The 26,171-nt window shown below is 45.6% G+C and overlaps 1 protein-coding gene and 1 non-coding gene across 5 annotated transcripts in view; one reads left to right on the top strand and one right to left on the bottom strand.

Annotated features, from left to right (window-relative positions):
- The window catches only part of Pcgf5 (polycomb group ring finger 5), a 110,477-nt gene that overhangs the window by 62,579 nt on the left and 21,727 nt on the right, over nt 1-26,171 (bottom strand). Inside the window, exon 1 of one of the 4 annotated variants that reach the window (XM_060388607.1) lies at nt 658-797. The exons of the other annotated variants lie outside the window; for them this stretch is intronic. The gene's annotated coding sequence lies outside the window, so the exon portion shown is untranslated. Of the gene's footprint in view, nt 1-657; nt 798-26,171 lie in introns of those variants that run through there. 4 annotated transcript variants of the gene reach the window in all.
- Nucleotides 8,932-9,040, top strand: LOC132651287 (U6 spliceosomal RNA). Its single transcript, XR_009589050.1, has one exon. It is a non-coding gene; the product is annotated as a U6 spliceosomal RNA (small nuclear RNA).

Below are 26,171 nucleotides of genomic sequence, written 5' to 3'. Positions count from 1 at the left end.
AAGACATTATAACACATTCCAACAAAACCCAGATAATCTTGAGGAAATATTTTGACAATTTATACTCCAAAACCCCTGGAAATTTTAGAAATTTCCTAGGATAGAGAAATTGCTTGCTATATATGAATCACCAAAATTAAATAAAGAAGGTATAACCACTGAGAACCTTGCCCAAATATCCCTCACAGTCATATACAATAGAAAAAAAGACATGATATTAATCAAGTTCTTTCTATGTAGCCAACATTGCCCTGATTCCAAAACTGAATAGGGACACAATGACAAAGACAAAAACTATAGACATTGTTTCTGATGGACACTGATTAAAAAAAACAAACAAAAAACCCAACTCAATACAATGCTCACAAACCAAACTCAAGAAAATCAAACATCATAATTAAGGCAGGTTTATTTCAGGGATGGAAAGACTGTTCAATAGATGCAAATTAATAAATGTAACACAGCATATAAGTAGATTTAGGGACAAAAATCATACGAACATTTCAATTGATGCAAAAGCGCCTCAGTCAAAGTTGAATATCACTTCATAATAAAGGCCCTGAATAAAACTAGGATTAGAAGGAACATATCCCATACAATAAAGACCATATATACATATATATATATATATATATATGACGTGTTAGACTAACTTACCAATGGCTGCCAATAAACAGAAGGTTCACAAGCCCAGGAGTAGTTCAGTGAACAAGGCTGAATGTCTCAGCTGGTCTTCAGGATACACTGGAATTCTGAGGAAGTGGACTCTGCTGCCAGTGAAGGACAGACTCGCTAGAGAGGCAAGAGTAAGCAGGCAAAGAGCAATGCCAACGCCTTTCAGAAATGGCTTTATATAGGCTTCCAGCAGAAGGTGTGGCCCAGATTAAAGGTGTGACTTCCCACCTCAAAAGATCTGGATTAGAAGTGGATCTTCCTAGCCAGGGCACGCCTTTGATCCCAGCACTCAGGGAAACAGAGGCAGGCGGATCTCTGTGAGTGTGAGGCCAGCCTGTCCCAAAAGCAAGTCCAGGACAGCCAAGATTACACAGAGAAACCCTGCCTCAAAAAAAGTGGATCTTCTCACTTCAAATTAAGCAAAAAGCCCTCAAGGTATCCTTCCAATTTTGGATTTATTAATTCCAGATATAGTCAAGGTAAAAGCCAAGAATATCCACCACACCATATATGATATGCCTATAACCAACAATATTCTAAATGGATAAACTGGTAGCATTTCCTTTAAATTCTAGAACAAGACAAGAGCTTCTACCCACTCTTATCCAATACATTGCTTGAAATCTTAGCTAAACAGTATCTGAACAATAAAACATTCAAAATAAGACAGACAACATGAGCCTATCCTTAAGACTCTACCAGCAAGCTCTTAGAACTGCTGAGTGTGTTCAGTGTATTAGTAGAACAGAAAATCAACAAGCAAAAAGTCAGTAGCTTTATCATATGCCAATAATGGATCTGATGAGAAAGAAATCGGATGGAAAAAAATCCTTACTCACAATAGGGTGTGGGGTGTATAACTGGGACAAAGGGAGTAGACAGAAGCCATATTGGAAGTGTGGTGTCTTAGTGATAATTACAAAGGAGGGACTGGAGACAGTCACCCGGTAAGGCTGGACAGTGATGCTCCTAGAGGGGCTGAGTTACTGAACATCGTTCCAGTCGTGAGATATTGCCAGAGAAGCTGGTGAGAGAAGCCTGGGCCCCAAACATCAGTGTCTCTTGTCAGCCCTCTTCACTGCTGTGCTGTTTGCTGTTTCTGTGAACCTGACACCTAGAACTTCCTGAGAAGAGGAAACCTTAGCAGAGGAGTTGCCTTCATCAGACTGGCCTGTAGTCCAGTCTTGGCGAATTTTCTCGATTAATGATTGACATGGAAGAGGCCAGTTCACTGGGGAGTACTACCCTTGGGCAGGAGGTCCTGGGGGGTACGAGAAAGCAAGCTGAGCAAGCCATGGAGGAAAACAAAGGAGTAAGAAGCGATCTCCTGTGGCCTCTGCTTTCGTTCCTGCATAGAGGTTCCTGCCTTGAGTTCCTGTCCTGAATTAATAGCTGGCTGTGAGCAGAATGTGTAACCCAAATAAACCCTTCCCTCCAAAAGTTGCTTTTGCTTATGGTGTTCTTAATCACAGCTATAGGAAGCAAACTAAGACAGTTTTCCACCAGCGTGAGAGGATACTCAGAGAAAAGCAGGAGGGTAGTGAGCTACAAATGTCCTCCCTGCCAGCTAGCATTAAACCCACCAGGCTGAGAGGGCTACTGCACAAGAAAAGGCATCATTCATCTTTCCATGCTTTGAACTCTTCATCAGAAGGGCAACTGCCAGGCTAGAGCTACCCATTAGTGTAACAGCTAGCATCCTGACTGCTGTGGGGATAACCATCTCCACCATCTGATGGGGTTCGGGGCTTGTTCCACAAGGATGGAGAATACATGCCAGGTACCATAAGCTGGGCTAACAACCCAGGCCTGGGGAAGTCAATGGTCTAGGTGAATAACTCACCCAGGTTAAAACCAAACTCCCTCCTAAATAGCCATGCTTTCATCCCTGGACAAAAGCTGACCTGGCCTTTCTCAGGGAAGTCTATCCTCACAAGGAGCAGAGGGTAGCTACAGGGAGCCACGGTCACTGGGAAAGAAGTATGGATTAGAACAGGGTATGAAGTGTATGGATGAAAATGCCATGGCACAACTCATAATACTTTGCATGCTAACTTTAAAATAAGTTAACTTAAAAAAAACAAGAAAAATTGAATTGCTGTTTTCATAGAGGGAGTAATATTCCATTTTATTATTCACTCCCCAACGGGAATTAGCATGCATTAGTCATTAAACTGAGGTTCTGCCACTCTTCCGGGGATATTCCTAGTTATTTTCTATTTAGATTTATTCAGATCAATTCTCTATTTCATCCCTGTCAGTGCAGTAGCTTCCAGGTACACAATATAAAATAATAGACATTACCAAAAATAAATGAACAAATGTGCAGTGCTAGCCACGCCACTCACTTCCTCCAGGTGACCAGAAGTAGAGTTTTCTGTTGCTACTAAACGCCTCCCAACATCTGCAGTTGTTCAAGTCTGTGACCTACGGGTGAGGTGGAGACAGACAGTCTTGCTCACACAGTACTCATTTACATCCCTGTGCCTTCCTACACCCGGAAGCTGGGAATCAGGCTGACACCTCTCAAATCCATTTTTGCCTTGTTTTGTTTTCTCTGCGTAGCCTTGGCTGTCCTGGACTCACTCTGTAGACCAGGCTGGCCTTGAACTCACAGACATCTGTCTGGATCTGCCTGCCTGTGCATCCCAGAATGCTGGGATTACAGGCGTGCACCCCTTCGCCTGCCTCCAACCCCATCTTTAATACTACACAGGTTAGCAGCAGCCCCACAAAACTTCCATCAACCAATGCTGGTCAAAGCCAACTTCCCACAATGGCTTCCACTCCTCCTCCTTCCTCACCAGCTGTGATGTGACCAGCATTTCATCTACCTGTTATTTCTTTTATTACTTATGCAACGCCACGAGGTAAAGGTAAAACACAGCCGCTTTGTTCGTAGTGTCAATGAGGATATCTCGACACTGAGATGTTCCATGACAGCAAGGTTGCAGGTGATGCTCTGGAGCCATCCTGGTGCTTCTTGGCCCCGTTCTAGCACATCCTGCCCTGTGGTGGAGCGCTCAGACCTTAGTGCCACCCCCCTGCATCCCACCCTCCCTCCTTCTTTTCCCACCAGTTGCAATTCTGTTTAGCTCAGCTGCAATTCTGAATCATCCAGAATCCTTGTCCTCTCTGCTTTGTCCTCTCTGCTCCTTTGTCCTCTCTGCTTCTTAGGAGTCCACCGTAGAGGACTGCTTGAGACCCAGGTGCTCCATGGGAGTTTTGAATCAGTATCCCTGTTCTTGTTCTTCATTAGGATCAGGGAAGGCGGTAAATAACTTGAAGTCAGGAAGATGTCTGTGCATGCATTTTGCATGTATTCAATAAGTGCTGGCTGAATTTACAATAATTTCTATGGCAATACGGTAAGTGAAATGAATGCAGCACGCTGTCCTAAAGTAGCGCTCTAAGAAATACTCTCAAGCTCCTTCTGGTAAAAGTGAAAGCACCACTTGACTTTCTAGAGTATCCTTCAACCTAGCAACCAGTCCTCTAGCTAACTGTGTGTACTAGGGACACATCTGTGCATTTGGACGTAGCAGTGGTCAGGGTGTACACTACTGTGTGCAGTCAGGAGAGGACTAACACCTGGTCGGTACTCAGACAACACTGGAACGCACGGAGCTGTTTAAATCTGCTGGAATCAAAGTTACAACTGGAAGAATCTCATGAGACGGAAAGTCAAAATAACACTCAGCTGTCATCCTTTCTGGTTTTGAGTATGGGTGCTAACCCAAATGTGTGTTGAACACTGTTTTGAGTATCATGATGTAGAGGAATCCTAATTCAGAACATGGCTGCTCTGGTAAAGGATCACATCCAAAGATCCTCTAGGTCTGTGTGATCCAGCTGGAATACAAACATGCCTTTAATCCCAGGAGACAGAGGCAAGCAGACTCTGAATTCAAGGTCAGTCTGGTGTAGAGCAAATTTCCAGTAAAGAACAGATTAGGTCCTGGCATTATGGCACATACCTTTAATCTCAGCACTCGGGAGACAGAAGCATACAGCTCTCTGAGTTCCAGTCATGCTGTTCAGGCAGGCCAGTTATGTGAATGGGTTGAGAGGCAGCACAGGGGAGTTGAGTTTGTGGTAGTTCAGTTTGTGGAATTCAAGTTTTTAATGGGAGAGTTTCACACAGACAGGACGAAGAGAGAACACTCTAGACACAGGTAAAGACAGAATGAGCCAGAGAAAGAAAAGGAGCCAGAAGATTAGATTAGATTGCTAGTTAATTTGAGGCCAAGCAGAGCAATTCGAGAGGCCAAGAGAGAAGACAGTTTGAATCAGTCAGGTAGGAGAGGAGTTTGAGCCAGAACAGCTGAGTTGAACCAGGCAGCAAGAAGTTCAGAAAGAACTAGAAAGGGTGAGCTTATTCAGCAGTAAGTCTCAGAAGCTGAGAACATTCTAGGCCTAGATTAGATTGTATGGAGGCTAGAAGCTTCCAGGACTAGGCCTAAGTTAGCAGAGGCAGTAAGCCTCAGAGACTACAATTGAATCATCTGAATAAAAGATACATTTACACCAGGAAGCATGCTGCCATGGTCCTCCTGGCATGTGATCCCTTTCTCTGCCTCTTCCTCTCTCTGTGTGTGTCTCTGTCTCTCTGTCTCTCTCTCTGTATGTGTGACACATCTGAAAAGTTTTCAGTGTCAGAAAGAATGTGACATTTATCTACATTCAAATAGAGAGAATTGGTAAACATGATCTCTTATTTATTATCCAGAGAATTCAACGTTTTTCAGAGCTATAAAGATACCTGGCGATCTAGGTCAGAATCTGAAACATTTCTGCTCTTCAGTGTTTTGTAAAGGATAGCTCATGGGAGAGGGACTGGGAACTACAGGCCAGCACGAGGCAGGTGTGAACTAATTGGTAGCAGGTGTTGAGCATTAGAGGCACTGATGCAGCCTTTCTGCTCGCCACAGGGCCTGGCGTCCAGCCACGGGCAACCTTCGAATACCTAGATAGTGGCTTGCACAGACCACAAGTTCCGAGGCCCTGCATTACGATAGCGAACCCTGGACCTCTGTGAAGCGACAGTCTCTCACCAGATTGAGCTACTTACACACCTCGATTCTCAAAATCTTCAGGGGTCACCCTCCCACCAAGAAGACTTAACAGACACCTACTTAAACACCATGGCAGACAGTTTCCAGGTTAGCTTTAGGGAGATGACCTTAAAAATCACCGAGGAAGAGAAAATACGAACCCCACAGGTGGCATGGTTCAGTGGGCTTTGTAGGCGAGAAAAGGGTCCATGTCACCAGAGCATCACCTTCTGGCACAGGCGGGGCCCCTGGCAGCAGGTAGACTCTTTGCAATGAGAAGGATGGTGTCTTAACGCCCATGTGGGAGAGCTGAGAGCAGAGGGCCACATGGAGCTGCAGATCACTTGGCTGAGCTTTTTTAAACTAGAGAAGTCTAATTCTATCATCCCCTATCTATCCAAATGCCAGACAGTACAAAATAAAAGAGACAAGATGCACAAAAGCGGAAGCACCCATTTGGGGAAACCTTTAGATCCCGTTAACACCGAGTTGACATAGCCATCCAACCTACGCCATTCCACTCACTCTCTATCGCCAGTTGTGGCTGCGGCGGCACTTGAAGGATCAGAGTTTAAAGTAGCAGGTGTCCTCTTACTACAGGGACATTTTCCGTGGCTGCCACAGAGGGAAAGAATTAAGAGAGGTGCTCCCCACCCTCTATCTACGAAGGGCAAACAAAATTACCTCAAGGGAAAAAGAGTAACTGATAAGAATGCAAATAAATTGAACAAAGTTACTAAGCAACACAAATACTATGTATATGTGGAATTTTTATGAATGTAAACGTCATAGACTTCAAATAGCCACAGTGCTAACAATTATGTGTTTACAAACGACTTCTAAGGGGACTAAGGAAGGTATCTGACCAAAACTTACTGCTGCAGGTTAGGAAAAACATTTAGTTTTTTTGGTGCAGAAAGCTTAACCTGTCTAACTTTGGTTCAGGTACCAGTGATGTTACATTTGACCTAGGAGAACCTTAGTAAGTAACAGCTAAAACTACTGCTATCTCTCACGGTCCCAGAAACCAGGTGTCGAGAGCACCTCTTTGAAAGGTAAGTGTAAATGTGATGGACCTCAACAGCAGGTTCCAGGACTTGACCGAGGTGTGTTCCTTCTCTTCCTATGTCTGACAGAGGGCATGCATCCCTAAAGGAGCACTCTCTTCCATGCTAAGAGGGCAAGTTTGACATCATTACACATTTCTTTAATTTATGTGTACCGTGTGTGTTTTTGAGTTGTGACTTGTATATGTAGGAGCTGTGAGAGGCAGAAGATGGTGTCAGAACCCAGAACAGGAATTACAGATGGTTCTAAGTGGGTGCTGGGAACCAAACCCAGGTCCTTCCCAAGAGCAGCAAGTGCTCTTTACCATTGAGCCATCTCTCCAGCCCAGAAGATATTTTTTAAATAGAATATATGTGTTTTATCTCTTGAAGGCCAGTATCTTACAGATTTATACAATGTTGTTGCTTCTTTAATACAGTCCCCTGACCATCTTCCTTTCTAGGCTGTGGGATAGGAATGATGAATCTGGGGCCCAATCTAGATGCTTCCTGTGCAGTCCCCACTTGTGAAGCATGTTAAGCAGACTAAAAACACTGATTACTTCTGGAATTAGTGCCATCTCTCTCCAGCAGCTAGAAGTTAGGCTAATGCGAGGATAATCTGAACATTAAAATGAGTGACATTAATGCGTGATAACACACTAAAAATAATTCTCCAGTTCATATTTATAAAAAGCAATCAAGCAAATAAGATGAGGAAAAGGAGGCTCTTCCTTATGACAACTTCTCTAAGGAGTCAAAGGTCATAAAAATTGCCATTTTGCACCAATGCTATCACTTCAGGCAACAATTTCTAGGGATCATAAACAAATAGGTAAAAGATATTGGGAAATGAGATATTTAAGTAGTTTTACAATATTTCCATACAAATGCTATAGTTCTATGTAACAAAATTTTGTATTGTAAAATTGTGAGTTACAAGGCACTCACTAGCACCCTGTGCTAGTGAGGAAATGGGACAAACTAAAGCCAAGGCCTCAAAGTAGACAACATTAGCAAGGGCACACTTTGATATCACGTGCCTGCTAGGCTGGTGCATCCACAAGGGTACATTGCTGTCTGCGAAATATTTCCTGCCAAGCCGGGCATGGTGGCGCACACCTGTACTCCCAGCATTTGGGGAGGTAGACGGATCTCCATGAGTTTGAGACCATCCTGGTCTACAAAGCAGGTCCAGGACAGCCAAGGCTACATAGAGAAACCCTGTCTTGAAAAGCCAAAAACCACACACGCACACATACACACTCATCTCCCCCCTACCCCCAGCCAAAAGTCTATCTTGACTCTAATAACAGAAATATAAAACAAGCTCCAGCAAGGGCCATTTAATGAAACAAATGACACTGGCTTTAGAAAAACATTACTGTCAATGGAAAACAAACAACGTTACTAAGACTAAAGAAACGTGTCAACTAAGCGTCATGTGCGAGTGTGGGTGGGCTCACTGGCTAGACTTCACTGCTGTTGCTGTGCCCGCACAGGGTGGGCACACCTGAGAGGGGTGTGCACCCTGGGCTGAGCTGGACCCACGCCACAACCCCTGAACACAGCACTGAATCTCTCCGGGTGATGAAATTGAAGAGTTTAGAAGACGCACATTTGTAACATAAACAACTGTGTGAATTACACTGAGGTAAACAGAACGGTGAGGTGGGGTGAGTGTGGCGGTGTGGCGACAAATGGTGAATCACTCGGGGAACCGTGGACTTTCCGTGCAACACTCCTGAGACCCTTCCATGAGCTTTCAGACTGTCAAAATAAAACTTGGAAGAGAAGTGAAAGATAAAGCACCAAAAGGGCGGCAAATGGTCCCGTCCCCACAGGCTTCCAGCAGAGGAATCTGACCACGAACTGAATCACCTTCTGCTCTGAGTGATCTTGTGACTGAAGACAAAAGACGGCTCTTTCCAGCCAAAGGCCCTACTTAGAAAATGCACCTCCTAATTTCATATTCAGCCTGCTAAGCCTTGTCCTCAGCCCAGGGCACACAGCGGAGAGCCAGGCTCCCTGATTGGTGGGATTTGCCGTCTGGTGGGAGAAGACAGAAAATAGGGAATATAAGTCAGGTAGCAATAGCTGCTCTGAAGGAAAGGGAAGCCGAGGGGAACTTTGGGGGAAGCGCTGTTTTCAAAGGGGTGGCTAGTGCTCACTCGCTTCACAAACTAAAACCAGAGCAATACAGAGAAGATGGCACGGCCCTTGTGCAAGAATGACATGAAAATTAACAAAGCATCCTACATTTTTAAAGGGGAGGGGCTAGAGGACTCTAGTCAGATCATGAGCAAGTCAAGGTACTCAGCTGGGGGTGGGGGAGAGCAAAACAGCCCCGGAGCAAAGCCTAAGCAAATGGCTGGAGTCTTCTGGCTGAAACAGTTTGAGGATAAGGTCACACAGCCACTCCCACATCATTACTGAGACACTGTCATTTATTCTGACACCTATTTTTGCTGTCTCCCACCCTTCCCATCTCAGCGCCCCATGTTTTCTGGACAGCTGGCACAGTGGTGCCCTGAGAAAGGTCCCAGCCTGCTTTGCACCACTCGGTTTCCCTCCCCACCTACCAGCCACCTCAGAGATACCTTCACCATACATTCCCACTCCCCATTTCTCTGACACTTTTGGAACTTTCAACCTCAAAACTGGAAGCTCTAGCTTGTGCTGTGTATTTACAACCTCTAGGGTTTCTTTTCGCAGAAGCGAACTTCCTTCAGGGATGTTAAACGTGCACCCACATCTCCAGTCTCCTTCTATTCAACTTGCTTTTCTTCTAGCTCCCAGTTAAGCTCTGCAGGTAGACAGCGTCCTGTTCCCTGTTTATAGTGATGATCACGGAGCCAGGCACCTAGCAATTCTTTGATATCAAGGGGCTGTTTTTACAACAGGGATTCAAAAAGCCAACTTCTTATTGAATCTGGTAGGAGTTGCCGAAATGTTGGCACAGCATGCCTTCCAGGTGCTGTGAACTCTAACCACCCGACTATGGATTCAGGTACAATGTAGCGCATGGTGAGGGTCAAGGAACAGGGCACTCTGTCAAAACTCCCTCAGATATTAGTCATGGTGTGGGAAGCCACACATCAGATAGGTGTGAGGGACGTCAGACAAAGCCTACCAATAGTGACTTACAACATTAGTTCTATAGGAAGAATGAATTTTGAGCATGGCTCATATAATTAACTTATCAACGAACTTTGGCATACAGCCTTGTCACCTGCAATACTATGGCTATGGGTATATTTTGCCCGTACATTATTTGTGACAGATTTAGAGTGCCATGGTTGATGTGGGGAAGGGTGGCATATATTTGCCTTATATTTGTTGGACTAAGCATATTACAGATTTAAAATGTCCAGTCATTGGAAAATCAGCAGCATTACCCGTGGATAATATTTAAGCTGAAGACTGGATGGTATGCAAAACCAAAGGAGAGAAATATGAGCAGCTTAGTGAGTCCAGGGAGGTCAGAAAGGGTATTGATGCTGTAAAACTATTAGCCTGTGTATCTCCAGTCTCAGTGGACAGTAAGGGCTCCAATCATAACCTGAATGCACAAAACCTAGTCTACTCACAAAAACTGTTGTGAGGGCAATGGTTACAAATTTACTTGGCAGCTCACAAATTTCTCTATTTAGATGCAGTTTGCACATTTGGAACTTTAGGATCACCACCATTTCTAACATTTTATGGAAAGTGGAAACCCGAAGCTCAAGGAAAACACTTTCAACACTGTATCCAGATACCAGTATTCGTTACATCCCCTGAACTTGCTGACCTATACGATACTGGTTCCAGGGAGGAAAATGAGGCAGTGAAAGCAGTAAGGAATTTGAGAGACGGGGGAGGGATGGATGGATGGTTGGAGGGATAGAAAGAGAGGACACAGCAGCAGCGAACTGGCAGTGGGGGACTTCAGTTCTGTATCACTAATTTTATTCTCTGGTCGGACATACCCCTCTTAGCACTTTCTGAGTTCCCATGCTTATCATCTTAGACCACGGAGAACTAAAATGCTTCCAGGAAAGGGCTCCACTGTTTATTTCACATCCAACCGTGTCCTGTCTTGGTAATTTTCAGGCAGGGTCATTTTTTTTTTTAAGTGCTGTAAAGAACGTAAGTGTTTGCTACAGTTGACTAAAGTGTGGCAAAGCCCTGGACCAATCAGGCTCAGTATCTGCAGCATTCAAAATCACCTGTTACCAAGTTCTAAAGCCATTCTGTGTTTTGGGATGCACAGTAAGTGGTGAGTTGTTCAGTCATCCCATTGACTCTTTAGGGGACTACCTACCCCCTACCATGAACTGTGTGAGGTGCCTGGAGCACGGCGGTGAATATAAAAACAGGGCCATGTTCTCAAGGAGCTTGTATTCAAGAGGGACTGAGTATTAATTAAGTTAGTATCTGCCAAGTCAATACAAGGTAAGAGAATCTGAGTTAGTTACTGGACCACAAGCTTCCATTTTTCTTGTTTTAAAATGATGTTGTTGTTGATACTGTTATTGTGTATGCATTCCGCTGGGGGAGCCATGATGGATACATGGAAGTTAAAGAAAAGCTTTCAGGGGTTGCTTCTCTTTCCACCAGGGCTCTTAGGGATCAGGCTCAGGCTGTAGGGACCATACAGCAAGTGCCTTTACCTGAAGAGCTATCCTACCAGCTTTGGGGTAAAAACTCAAGACTCAAGATGGGACTTTTTTTTTTTAAACTTCAAATCATTTATTGAGAATTTAGCAACAGAAGGTTGGAAAATGCACTGGCATATCTTGTTCATTTCAGGATGAAGTGCAATATGGCTGATCACTTCCTGTTTGTTAATGTTCTCATTTAGATGTCAAGAAGTATCTGTGAACCCTAGAGATGTCACAGGCTAAAGAAACCCTTCTACCCAGGGCCCACTTGATGAGCCTGTGAGCTCACTGGTACTTACAGGAGCACAGGTGACTCAAAGGCAAAGTCCTCCCAAGCCTGGCTGAGGACTCATGCAAACCATGCCCCAGCTCCACTGAGGTCTCTTTCAGCAATTGTTTCTTGCTCTAGGGCACTGAGGTAGACTCTTGTGAGTGTGAAAACCGAGATTCCTAAATGTTGAAAGTTTCCTTCCTAAGTCTTAAGAGTCTTCATCCCCCCTCAAGGGATGTTTCAATTTATGGGAAATCAGTAAAAGAACACTGCTTTTCACCTTGACCCTAGGCTTGAAACTGCCCTTTGGAACCTTTACTCTTTATACTTCTTGCCCACTAGGAACTTCCACGGGGTAGGGCCCTCCCCTCTTTCTCTCTCCCTCATGTTTGAGACCATCTATTTGGTCATTGTAGCACTAACTGTGATGAGCATCACGGCAGCCACCTTTGGATGTTTTTCCATTTTGTTTCGTTTTGGTGGTGTAGACGTTTTGGGTCATCCCCGCTCCTGTGAGTAACCCCACTGAGACTCATCGATCACTAAGTAGGACTCCAGTGCAGCCGGGACTTTGATCTATCGTGGGGTTCTTATGGGGTAGGTAGACATTTGTGTGTCCTGTCTCCCCCGGACAAGTCTCTCACATAACAGGTCATCACCTCTACCACACAGAAACCCTTCGTAGGTCACTGAGCTGCATATAATGTCAGGGTTTTAGAATGGGGATCTACCTACTAGTCAATGGTAACTCAGACAAAGGTATACTTTTGTAAGGGGTATGTCCAAGCCTATGTAACATATATGCTACATGTAACACATATGTTACATATGTAAGAGAGGATGTGCAACCCATACACCCACGCCCATCACACACCTGTCCCCACCTCCCTCTCAAGGGTTGGGTCATTTTTCTAAACATTTTAAATATGCAACACATTCCTGACTCTTTCAAACTCTCCCATACTGAGCTAATCTTGGTATCTGCCTGCTCTAGTGCAACGGTTGTCAACCTTCCTAACGCTGTGACCCTTTAATACAGTTTCTCACGTTGTGGTGACGCCCTCAACCATAAAATTGTCTCATTGCTACTTCGTAACCGTAATTTTGCCACTGTTATGAATCAAAATGTAAATATATGATATACAACCCCCAAAGGGGTCGAGACCCACAGGTTGAGAACCATTGCTCTAGAGACTTACAGAAGCTGGTAAAATCATATAGAGGTAAACATCTCCCCTGACCCCCGCAATGCTGTAGAAATATTTATTTATTTATTCATGTTTGGCCCCTTTTCTTTTCTTTTCTTTTCTTTTTTTTTGCTCCTTTTCTTTCTTGCTCTTCATCATGTATTTCGCTTCCAGTTGGCTAAATCAGAAAACTTGCTGCTTGGTCTGCATTGCTTCCAGTCATTTCTACCAACACACTCCTTTGCTGCTTTCATTCCTTTGGCAAAATCCCCCTATATGAGCGTGAAGCATGTCAACTTTCCGGCAAATCAAGATCCTTCACTATAAACGCATGCGAATTCGGAGCCACAGTTTTAAAGCAAGCATTGTGCCACACGTATGTACATGGTGACTCTCTCCATCCACCTACCCTGGACCAGCATTAAGCACCTCACTATTCAAGATCAGCAAGTTAACAACGTCTGTTAGCTGGAGCCAATTAAGCAACAAAGCAAAAAAAAAAAATCTTTTCAATGGCCTTTAATAATAAATAAATAAATAAATAAATAAGCTCCTGACTCTGTATTACACATTCTATCAAGACTCTTAATTAACAAGAAGGATGGATGCCATACAAGAACCACTCACTGTTTGCCAGATAGGTGCTAACAAGGGTTTTAGAAAACTGTATCCTCTTTTAATCTCCACAGAACTCCTATGAGCTCATTTGTATTTTAGCTCCACCACCATCCCCCCTTTTTGGATGTGTTGGTGGGACTCCGATTCACATTATTAACAGCTTCAGAGGTCATAGGCTTAGGAACTATACCATGCAAAAGATGACCGAAAGTTATACCAAACAAATTCCTCGCTACCACCTTCCACTCCTCCACCACAGTCAGCATCATCACATTTGTATAGCGTTCTTACATAAACCATTGCACTGAAAACATGAATTTAAAATTAATTTCTTGCCACAACCCCACCGAGTAAGTGTGACTATCATTCACAGTTTGCAGAAGAAACTGAGAAGAGGTCAAATGCTGGTTCAAGGTCACAGTACTAAGGAGAGGCACATAGGGATGTAATCCGGACAGCCTGGTCCTCATGTCCAGAAGCCCCAACACCAAGCCACTGCTCACAGTAATCCCTAGAGCACAGGGCAGCCGAGAGCATCTATTGGTCGGAACCTCGGAGGCTGGAAAGTGCCACCTCAAAACACAGAACCTTAACTAACCCAAATTGTCAAGAACATATCACAAGGTTTCCACTCAGCTTGTTCAGAAGGTAAAAAGCAACACACTTAAGCCAGGTTTCATCCAAGATGACCCTTAAAAAGGATTTTTTTTTTTCTGGAAAACTTAAGTCAATTCAGAAGAAACGAGGTTTAACAGTGGCTTCTTAAAAACCCTTCTATAGAAATTGGTTTTGTTCTTGCATCATTAGGGTTTCTCAGGATTCCCTGGGGGGGGGGGGGGGCTGTGGGTAGTTGGAGAAGGAGGAGGAAAAAAAAAACCAAAACGACAGGACCTCAGTCACCTGTCCAATAAGTAGCTCCATTAATATATTTTACATACTGGGCTTCACCATAAAGTTTTGCTATGAGACTTTGTTCTAAGCAGCGGGCAACCCTTCTCAGCTGTAACTCCCTTCCCATCTCTTCCCTGGCTTTAGCATTTCTCCTTTTGCTTCTTGCAGTGTCGTGTTTTCCCAAGCTCTGGCTATTCTCTCCCCTGACCCTCCCTTTCCACTCCCTCCTGTCAATCATAACCAGCATCACAGCTGATGCTTATCAGGTGGCAGGATCTAGTTAAACACTTTTATATCAGTTACATCAGGAAGAAACACCCTTGTGAACTGGGCTCTGTTATACTGATCCCATTTTCAGAAGAGGAAACCAAGGCTTAATTTGGCTATTGTCCAATGAATGCTCACCAGGTGATAAAGACAGAAGGAAAGTCTAGTCAGCCCACTCCAAAGGCCCTCGACTCCTTACCAGCAGGCTACCCTGCCCTTCACCCATTTCAGTATTGTTCCACTTCCCACTGGGACTTTGTTCAAGACTCAGCCTGCTGAAAAACCAAAGACAGACAGGAAGCGCCTTTCTTTCTGGAACAGTTTTTCTAGCAAGACCTGAATACCAACTGAGCACTGTAGTGCCTGGTCAGAGCGAGGCAGCATCTGCTCCCAATGCTGACTGTTGGTCAGGTCTCCTCTTGTTGCCTGGACACCGCTGAGCACTATGCTGCCTGGTCACAGCACAGCAGGGGCTGCGCGAAATGCTGTGATGCTGTGAGTGTTGGTCAGGTCTCCTCTTGTTGCCTAGATACCACTGGGCGCTGTCATGCCTATCACCGCGCAGCAGCATCTGCTTGTGATGCTGTGACTGGTGGTCTTCCTGTGCTAGAGCGCTTCTCAGAAAGAGGCCGCATTCCCCGCTCCGGGTGTACAGCAGGAGGATGTTTAATAATATTAATGAAATATTAATATTCAAGATGTAAAACAATATTAATGTTTAATAACGTGATGAGTCTTGGCAGATAGTCAGGGTTATCTGTACTCTAGTGCTGGGCAATCCCCTGAAACAGGTGTTGTCCCTGGTCCCCTCCCCAGTTTCCTCAAGGGCTCACCTGGAAGTAGCTTCCTGGCCCCTGAGCAGGCTAGGCTACCCCGAGAAGTTAGCCTTGGGCTAAGATTGTGCCAGCCGCACTCCTGGTAAATACAGCACTACAGTTTCACTGGCAGGGCTCCTCAGCAGGCTGAGTGAAAACTCGGGGAGTTAATGACCTCAGGACACAGTCTCAGGCAGGGACATGTGGGCAGCTGATGGACAATGTCCTGGTTCCCTTCCCACGTGAGTGGGTGACTTTGGAGAGCAGAGACTGGTCTCTGGGGTCGTCTGAAGGGTTTGGGTTCCCATGGCCCACAGCAGAGACTCCTCCCTTCCTGAGTGACGTTTCTCTCCTGGTCCCACCTCCATTACTTGCCTGGCAGTATTTTGGGGAGGGGAATGCTTTGCAAGTCCTTGTGATGGGAATGCTTTGCAAGTCGCTGTTGCAGAAAGTCACACTAATCACCTTATTATCCCACATCTTCACTTGCCAGACAGGACAGCTCCATGAATACCTCTAAGGCTTCATCAATGACAGCTGCAAAATTTCACTAGCAAACTAAAACTGACCATAAAGTTAATTTTTTTTCTAAAAATTACTTATTTACTTTTATTTTATATGTGAGTGCGTTGTCTGCATGTATGTTTACGTAATACATGTTTGCCTGGTGGTCAAGGAAGCTAGAATATAAGATCCCCTGGAGCTGGAGTTAAGGTTCACGGTAAGCAACCAATACGGGTGCTGAGAACCAAACGTGGGTCATATGGAAGGGCAGCAAGAGCTCCTAACAACTGAGCTATCTCTCCAGCCCCAGAGGCCACTAGTTCTGAGAGAAAATCCTGCACCATATCTTAAAGATGAGGCCACGTCTCACCTGCAGTAATGTGGAAGCTGCTCAGAGGCACAGTGGAGCTTCCATACTGCACTGTCAAGGCATGCTTTAGGGCTCTGCAGAGAAGGACTTTTCTCAAAGTTACCAAAACGCAAAGACTGAGGGAGGCTGGCTATCACAGCCAAGTCAAGAGAGGCCTGAAGAGCTATTCCAGCTTCAGACTCCCATGAGGCTGGTAAACGGTTTAATTTGATTAATTCCTCCTTTACCTCCCTTCCCCCACCCATCCTCTCCATGTGTGAATGTGTATGTGTGTGTGTGTGTGTGTGTGTGTGTGAGAGAGAGAGAGAGAGAGAGAGAGAGAGAGGAGGGGAGATAGAAGATAGACAGACTCTCACTGAATTTGGAGCTAGGCTGGCAGCCATCAACTCAGTGATCCCGTTGCCCCTACCCCCACCTCCCCACCAGGATTGGGATTATAGGCACGCTTAGGGGCACACACAGCTTTTTTCATGGGTGCTGAGATCCGAACTCAGCTCTCGGTGCTCATACAGCCAAGCTGTACATTGAGTTACTTTCCCCGCCCCTCATGCCCACCTCTCTTTTACAAAGGATGCCACCTTCAGCCTGCAAGGACCAAACCAAGGCAAGGAAACTTTAACTTTTACATATCAATGTCTCCAAAACCATATCCTGAGTGGAACTTTACTCATGGAGGCACAGCTGTCCTTTCTTGGTGCCCCAGAACCAAGAAGGGAGTGGTAGAAGGAGAGAAAGGCAGCAGAGGCTTTAAGTGAATGGAACAAGCCAGACACAAACCTGTTAGGTTTGAGGCGCAGTTTCAGTTTCTAAACAAAACAGAAAATACATAAAAGGTCATCAGAGCCGGTGAAACTGAAAGCTGAGAACACAGCTGAGGCAGCCGGAGAATGATGACGTGAGAGAAACATCCAAGGAGGGCTAGCACGGCCACACTGACGGCCTGGCGGGCCACACTGACTGGATATACGCACAGCCAAGACTCCCGGGGTAGACTCACCCCTATCTGACTTCAGGAAACTCCATCCGACCCTGTGTGCCACAGGGTGAGAGGCCAAATGTCACGTGGAAATTCCCAGTGAAGTGCATGGTCGGTCGAATCGGTTCTACTCTAGAGCCCAGGGGGATCCCCAGGGTGCTGCCAGCAGGCAGGGCCTTTACAGAGAACCTTGCCAACAGCGGAAGGGCAGACAGCCTGGGCTCCCGCTGACAGGTGGAGGGAAGGGCTAGTGACACAGCTTTGCTCATGGCGATGCCCAACCATCACCTCCTCTGTGGCACTGTGATAGAGAGACTAGAGGTGTGGAGGGTGTTAGAGAAGTGATGGATACTTAAGATGACTATTCTGCGTGGAGTCTAAAAAGAGGTGAAGGGTGAGTTTTATCTGAAGGGGGCTGGCCACACAGAGAAAGGAAGGCACCAAGGATAAGGACAACACTGGTGCCCAAGCTCCCCACGCTAAGGACGCAGGTGTGGCTGAGAATGAGCAGAGCGGCTGGCTCACTCAGGGCCTTCTGGTTTCTACGTCAAGATGCAAAATCACAGGGGCAGAGTTGGGTAGAATGACATACTCTGGCACCCCTAGTCTTCTCGATTTCTGTTTAAATGTGAAATGTCCCCTTTCAGGCTCACACGCTTGTACAGTTGGTCCACAGTTTCTGGTGTTGTACTGGAAAGATGCAGAACTCTTTGGAGCCTCTCGGGAGGAAGTGGGTCACTTGGGGGGAGGGGACTTGAGGTTACAGTGCCCGCTTTGGGGCTGTCTCTTCCTGACGCTGCCACAGTACAACCAGCCTATACTCACCTTTGCCACACTGGAGTCACTCCTGTCCACCATGCGTTCCCTGCCATGATGGACCGTGCTCCTGATCTGTGAGCCAGGCACACTCCCCCTACTTACTAGTAGCTACTCCTAGCAGCTACTCGTTCACGGCAACAGGACAACTGACAAGCCCTCACAACCTGACCAACTGAACATGCCTGGAGCTCACTGTCTCAGCCCTAAGGATGCAGGCTTTGTGAGAGGAGGCCTGGGCCAACTGATGGAGTCTCACTTATCGTGGGTAACTAATACAATGAATCAACCAGGTTCCCTTCATGAATGACAGTGCGAACCCATAGACAGTCAGGTGTGTGTTTAGCCAACTGCTGTAAGGACAGAACAACAAATATCTGTATCTCCTTGGGACACTTAGAAGGTATCCATAAACAAATTATGTGTCTCCTTTCTAAAGACTGACACCAAGATTCAAGGGTTCGAATGTATGAAGTTCACTCACTAATCACGTGATCAATGAGCGGATCCAAGAGAGGCTATTATGCTAATAGGACTGAAGCAGGACAGGGCTTTTGTGAGGTGGGAGGAGGGCAGATCCTGCTCAAGGCAAGAAGGCAAGAAGGAGGCTGAGGGGAAGGACCAAAGGTCCACTGAAACCTTTACTCTGCTGTCAGTGCTAGGGTTTCCATTGGCCCAGGTGTTTCTCGGGTGTGGCCTCTGGTTGCAAAACCGCTGTTTGTAATTCACTGGTAAAACCAAATGTGTCCTTTATATAGAAAAGCTTCATAACACACCAGTAGTTTGCTGCTCCCACTTCTGTTGTCTGAAACAGGGTTTCTCTGTATAGCCCTGGCTGGCCTAGAACTTGCTATATAGACCAAGCTGGCCTCAAACTCACAGACATCCTCCTGCCTCTGCCGTCTGAGTGCTGGGATTAAAGGTTCAAGCTTCTGTGGCTGAGACCTGGTTTTTAAAAATCAGTTTGGGTGTCTTTTCACAATACTTAACTTTCTAGATCAATTCAGTCTCAAGGTATAACAAAAGTGATTTGTGTTTTTAATGGAAAAATGGGAGTAAAAAAATATTATTGAAATGTGATTGGACAAAATGAGGGTCTTTTGATCCTGGAGAGAAGAAAGGGGGTGTGTCTGTACTGGGGATAGGGTGGCCACCCAGGACCAGCTGCCAGAGGCATCAGCAAAGCTGTGGTTCTACTTTCTCTCCCAAGGCTCCCATTGACCCTCCACCAACAGCCCTTTCTTCACACAACTCAGAAGTCCACTGTGAACTGAAAAACCTTCATTTAACCTCATGCTCTACCCATTCAGTGTAAGAAGCAGGCTACCTTATAAGTCATAGCTGCCAGGGGTTAAATGATGTAGCACAGACGGACTGCTCAGCACAATGCCTGAACAGTCGCAAGCCCTCAGGGGCTGTCAGCATGGCCTGTGGAGATCTTGCTGCCCACAGCTACACATCTGGACGGCCAACCCTGGAAAATAATATGCCAGGGAGAGGAGCACACTTGAAGAACCTGGGCATCTCACATCAGACACCAGACACGCCAACAAGCCTGCAGATGATGCCAGCCTTGAGCTGTTGAGTCCACCCTCTGAATACCACATGGAACAGGGACAGGCCACAAAGCCAAATTCCAGACTCAAGAAACTGCGGGCGGGAACAGGTGATTACCGTCATCTGAAGTCATTAAGCTTCGGGGTGGGTTGCCACACGGCATCAGATAACCAGGGCCCTGCGGTTAATCCAGTCTCTTGTCTGCTCCTAGAGACTACATCATGCTATTAGCCTGTCTGACAGATAAAAGAACTGTGGTCCCCCTCATCCTGCACGGGGAAGCAAGAGCCTGGAAGCTTCGGGGAGGGATCAGAGCTTGTCGTCCTATGAGTCCTTGTGAGCCTGTGATTTCATGACCTGGGACAAAACCAGTCCACGGGGAAGGGGGTGTGTTGAAAAAAGAATAATACTAGTGAAAACTGTGTAGTCAGCAAGTCTAGACCTGGCTCCTTCCTTATGGTGGACGCCCGAGGGCAGGGTGATACTGTTTTCAAGCTAAAACAAGAGATACTGAATGTCTGAATGTGTGTGTGGTGTATCTGGGAAAAGGGCAAGCGGTAAAAACTCGGGAGTCCCAACAAGCCAGTTCTCACTGAGGAGGAACTGGGTGATTGTATGTGCCAAGGGTGGTGTGTGGTATTTTGTTAGGGCACTGTGGAAATTCTCTCTGGGGATGTAGCACTTCTGTTGAAAGTCGCACAACTGAAGCCCATGGGAAGATTTGAGATAACAAGGAATAAGACATTACAATAAACACGAAGGCCCTGGGTGGGAGGGGCCACGGCCCTCAGCCCTCAGTTTCCACCATGCCATGGCCGCTCAGCCCATAAAGCTATCAAGGACTGGGGTGCACAGCTCAACAGTAGACACTTTGCCTGACATGTGCAAGGCCCTGTGTTTTATGCTCAACACACATGCAATGACCGTTTCCAAACTTGAACTTCACATGGCAGAATGCAGGACTGGGGGTTGGAGAGATGGCTCCATGGTTAAGAGTACATGTTGCTCTCACATAAGACCTGGGTTTGGTTCCCAGCCCCCAAGCAGTGGCTCACAACCACCTTTAACTCCTGTTCCAGGGACTCTGACAACGTCTGACCTCCAAGGGCACCAGGAACTCATGTGGTAAAACAGGAAAACATGCAGGCAAATGAACATGAAAAAAATTGTTAAAAATTTAACACAGGACTGGTTATGTTTTGTTTACATTTTAGCAGAAGTTTTTACAACTAGTGCATCTCTCTACTGGGCACTTTTTACTGAATCCTCGGACTCTCTCGGCACACCTTTTCATTCTGGCCTTTGTCAGTATCTCGTTACAGCTTCACCCTCTTTTCATTAGTGTCTGCACTTGCCTTACTCAGCCAGCACCAGGTGGACTACCAGGAGAAGTCCACTGAGCCATTCCCACACATGCACAGACTTGTACGGACCTAAGACCTCATGCGGCGCCCCTGGCCAGCAGGGAATGGAACAGATAAGGAGAACCTCTGCTTCTTATCTCTACACTCGGTCCTGGTGATCTCCTTCAGTCAGGGATTCCAATGCTACCTCTGTGCTTTCAAACTCTATCTTTCTCTTCTTTTGTTATTATTATTATCATTTATTAAAATTTATTCAGTTTGTATCCTGGCTGTGGCCCCCTCCCTTATCATCTCCCAAATCCACCCTCCCTCCCTCTTCTGCCCCTATCCCCTAGTCTACTGATAGGGAAGGTCCTCCTCTTCTTCTATTTGACCCTAGCCTATCAGGTCTCATCAGGACTGGTTACACTGTCTTCCTCTGTGGCCTGGCAAGGCTGCACCCCCCACGGGGAGGTGATCAGAGAGCTGCCCCTGAGTTCATGCCAGAGAAAACCCCTGCTCCCTTTACTAGGGTCCCCACTTGGAGACCGAGTCTAGGAGCTACATATGAGCCGGAGTTTTAGGTCTTCACCATGCATTGTCCTTAGTTGGGGTATCATTCTCTTCAGGGCCCCCAGGGCTGTTTTTATGGCTCTGTTGGTCTCCTTTTGGAACTCCTGTCCCCTCCAGGTCTTTCTACCATGCATGTACACCTGCTCACCAGAAGAGGGAACCTGTTCTCATTATGGATGGTTGTGAGCCACCATTTGGCTCCTGGGAATTGAACGCAGGACCCTAGTGCTCTTAACCTCTGAGCCATCTCTCCAGCCCCTCTCCAGGTCTTTCTATCTCCTCCTTTCATAAAATTCCTTGTATTCTGCCCAAACTTTGGCTATGGGTCTAAGCCTCTGCTTCACCACCTCAATCAGTAGAGTCTTTCAGAGGACGTCTGTGGTAGGTTCCTGTCCTGTTTTCTGTCTTCTCCTACTTCCAAGGTCTATAGTGTTTTCCCTTCTGAATGAGGATTGAGCATCTTCCCTAGGGTCTTCCTTGTTGTTTAGCTTCTTTAGGAGTATAGATTTTAGTATGTTTGTCCTATATTATATGTCTAATATCCGCTTATAAGTGTGTGTATACCATGTGTGTCTTTCTTCTGGGATACCTCACTCAAGATGATCTTTTCTAGTTCCCACCATTTGCCTGAAAATTTCATGATTTCCTTATTTTTTAAAAGCTGAGTAGTATTCCATTGTGCAAATGTACCATAATTTCTGTATCCATTCCTCCGTTGAAGGACATCTGATTTTTTTTTTTTCCCAGATTCTGGCTATTACAAATAGAGCTGCTATGAACATGGTTGAGCAAATGTTCTTGTTGTGTACTTGAGCATAATTTGGATACATGCCTAGGAATGGTATAGCTGGATCTTGAGGAAGCACTATTCCTAATTGTCTGAAAAAGCGCCAAATTGATTTCCAAAGTGGTTATACAAGTTTACACTCACACCAGCAATGGAGGAGGGTTCCCCTTTCTCCACATCCTCTCGAGCGTGTGTTGTCACTTGACTTTCTGATCTTAGCCATTCTGATGGGTGTAAGGTGAAATCTCAGGGTCATTTTGATTTGCATTTTCCTGATGACTAAGGACGACATTGAGCATTTCTTTAGGTGTTTCTCTGCCGTTTGATTTTCCTCTATTGAGAATTCTCTGTTTAGCTCTGTACCCCATTTTTTAATTGGATTACTTGGTTTGTTGGTGTTTCACTTCTTAAGTTCTTTACATATTCTGGATATTAGCCTTCTGTCAGACATAGTGTTAATGAAGATCATTTCCCAATCTGTAGGCTGTCGTTTTGTTCTGATGACAGTGTCCTTTGCTTCACAGAAGCTTTTCAGTTTCATGGGGTACCTTTCTCTTCTTACAGATTCTTGTAAGCAACTGTTTATTCTACAGATTTTCTCTGGCTACTGTAATGAATTACCCAATTTAAATTTTATTATTTTATAGTTTTATGGTCAGGTGTTGGCAGTCTTGAGGCTGTAGCGGAGAATAAGTTTCCTCACCATGTCTATTTGCCACCCAGATCCTCAGGCCCAGGCCCTCCTTCCTCCAGCAACAACCCCCTAGTCATTCTTCAATAGCTGCCTTAGTTTCTGACCACCGTGGACTTCTAGAGATTGGTGTAAATAGGTGAGACCACCCAAACAATTGTCATCTCGAGGTTAACCCACTGGCATTTGCAAAGGCCCTCTCTTGCGAAATACTTGAGAACCACTGTTCTGCCTGCCACACCGTGTCCCTTGCTGGGTGGCTGACAGGCCTTCAGTATGTCCAAACTGACCTTTACTCCTCCCTTCACACCTGCTATTTCTTCTTCTTCATCCTCCTCTTCCTCTTCCCCCCTCCCCCCCAGCCAGGGTCTTTCTGTATAGCCCTGGCTATCTTGGAACACACTCTATAAAACAGGCTGGCCTCAGAATCGCAAGAGATCGCCTGCCTCTGCCTCCCAAGTGCTGGGAGTAAAAGCATGTACTGCCCTTTTTTCTTCATCTTAGCTGACAGCAACTCCATCCTCTGGGTGTTCAGGTCTGAACCTGTAAGAGCATCTTTGGCTTCTCTCCCATATGCATGTATTCCACGCCCAAGTCACAAAGAAACAGATCATCTTTAAAATGTATCTAGACTCTGGACACTTTAGCATCTCCATTACTACTGATTTAGCCACTGCCACCTTGCATGGGGAATCCTGCCATCATTTCTAATTGCTCTTCCTGCTTCTCTCCTGGAGTCTATTTTCAGAGCAGCCAGTGAGATTGTTTTTTTAAAACTGAATAAGTTGATTGCTTCTGTGATCAAAATGTGTGATGTTCCCATAGCTCACCTGGAATAAAAGCTTTTATGGTTTCCACCCTCCACTGAATGCCCTTTCTGGCCTCATTTCCCACTCAATCTATTGTTTTCTGCACTCCGGTCACAGTGACCACCTTGATGCTCCCCTCATCCCCAGGTTACAGGATCTTGGGATGTGACTCCTGTTTTCTCTTTGCCTGATGCCCGCTCTCTCTTTCAGTCAGCTCCCTTACCTTGTGGGTTTTCAGTCACCATGTAACAAACCTCCAAAGGGGAGGAAGGATGCTCAAACAAGACCTGTTATTATCTCAGTTCTGAAGGCTGCACTATCGGCTGGGTCTTTTGCTTCCTTTCTCAAGTGGGACCATTTTTAAGCCCAGTAGATGAATCTTCTTCCAGGTGCTTCTGGTGTTTGGCTGGATTCGGTCTCTGCTGGGTCCCCCATGGCAGTGAGTGGGAGGCTGACAGTCTATTTCCTCAAGGCTGTTGTCCCCTGTCCACCTTACTCTTCCCCACGGGCTCCTTTATGCTGAATTGGAATCAAACCACTACAACCTCTTGACCCTTCCATGCACCACGGTGTGATTTCTCTACTTTAAGGGAAGTCTCCTATTTTTAAGATACTTGACTTTGACTGCATCCAGAAAGTCTGTTTAGCCATGAAATTTAACTTACTCATAAGTAACTTATACTACACCCAAGCTCTCTGCCCCCCATTCACCCCATTTATCTCGGATCCCTCCTTTTCTGCTTCAGTTTTCATATTTCCATAGCTTTTACCAACTTGTGAAAAACACACTATGCTTACTGAGAATTGTTTTCTACGAGTAGAGAAAATGCCATAAGGTTAAGACTATCATTTGTTCATGACAATATGCCAAAGACAACGCAATACTTATTTCTTCAAGGAATAAGTGTCCCTATCCTGGACCATTTTCTAACCCTTTTGCCAAGATTTGTTTTGGTTTTAACAGTTTGGAAGCACTAAGCAGAACAGACTCTACACAATGGCGAAGATGGTGGGTAACGGCACACACCTTTCTCTAGGTATACCCTGTAGCTCTTGTCAACAGCATCCAACAGGCTTGAGTCTCACTGATAAAGGTGTACAGAAATTCTTGTTAGGGGAAATGCATCTAATTATAATTTCTATAAAAATAGCTTCTTCTGGATGATGGGGGAGGTGGGAGTGGAAGGAGGGAGGGAGGGGAAACTGCCATTGGGATGTAATATATGAGAGAATAAATTAATTTTAAAAAGACCATGTGGACTCACAAAGACTGAACCACCAACTAAAGAGCACACTGGACAGGACCCAGGCCCCCTACACACACATAGCTAATGGGCAGCTTGGTCCTCAAGAGGGCCCCCTAGCAATTAGAGCAGGAACTGTCTCTGACATGGATATGTTGCCTGCTTTTGGATCACTTTCCCCTAGCTGGGCTGCCTTGTTGGGCCTCAGTGGAAGAGGATGCTCTTAGTCCTGATGCAATTTGATATGTGAGGACAAGTGGGTGGGTGGGGGCTCCCCTTTTCTGAGGAGAAGGGGAGGGGGGAAAGGGGGAAGACTGTGGGAGGGTGGGGCCTGGCGGAGAGGGGAGAAGGGGCTGTGATAGGGGTGTGAAGTGAACAAAAGCAGCGGAATGGGTTTTTAGACCATTATCCAAGTATAAAAGCAAAACAAATTGAGCTGTCGAGCTAACCTCATCTCAACGTCTCTAGAGAATAAATGGACTAAATTAGTAATAAATACAAAATGAAAAACCGAACCACATTTTTTCTAAAAATCTCTACAAATGAAAAACTGAGCCACAGCCATTTAAAGAACCACGAGAAATGAGGGAAACCTGCTTAAGTTTAAAGCACAGATTGCCCCAGAAAGCTTAAATGAGACTAGAGAGAAGGAGGAAGAGGGGAGAGTGTGTGCCTGTGTGTGTGTGTGGGAGGGGGTAGACATGAGATGAACATAAGTGGATTTTAGAACCAAAGGCATTTGGAAATAAAACCCAAACTTTATTATAAGAACAGAGAATTGAAACTCAGAGAGGGTGAGCAGTCATCTTGTCTCACACGGTGACAGAACACTTCAGATACATACTATTACAGACTAAAACAGCGGAAAAGTCAAATCTCTCTTTCTTACTTCGTTGTTGCTATTAGTTTTGTTTGTCTGTTCTGTCTTCCCAGAGTCTTATGAGCTCTTGACCCTTCTGCCTCCATCTCTCAAGTGATGGGATTACAGGTGGCCACCACCACACCCTGTGTCCTTAGGGGATGTTCATTTA

The sequence above is a fragment of the Meriones unguiculatus genome, chromosome 1 (assembly GCF_030254825.1).
Source record: "Meriones unguiculatus strain TT.TT164.6M chromosome 1, Bangor_MerUng_6.1, whole genome shotgun sequence".
Taxonomy (NCBI): domain Eukaryota; kingdom Metazoa; phylum Chordata; class Mammalia; order Rodentia; family Muridae; genus Meriones; species Meriones unguiculatus.
Note: the sequence above shows the minus strand (reverse complement) of the source record. Positions and strands in the feature narration are given on the sequence as shown.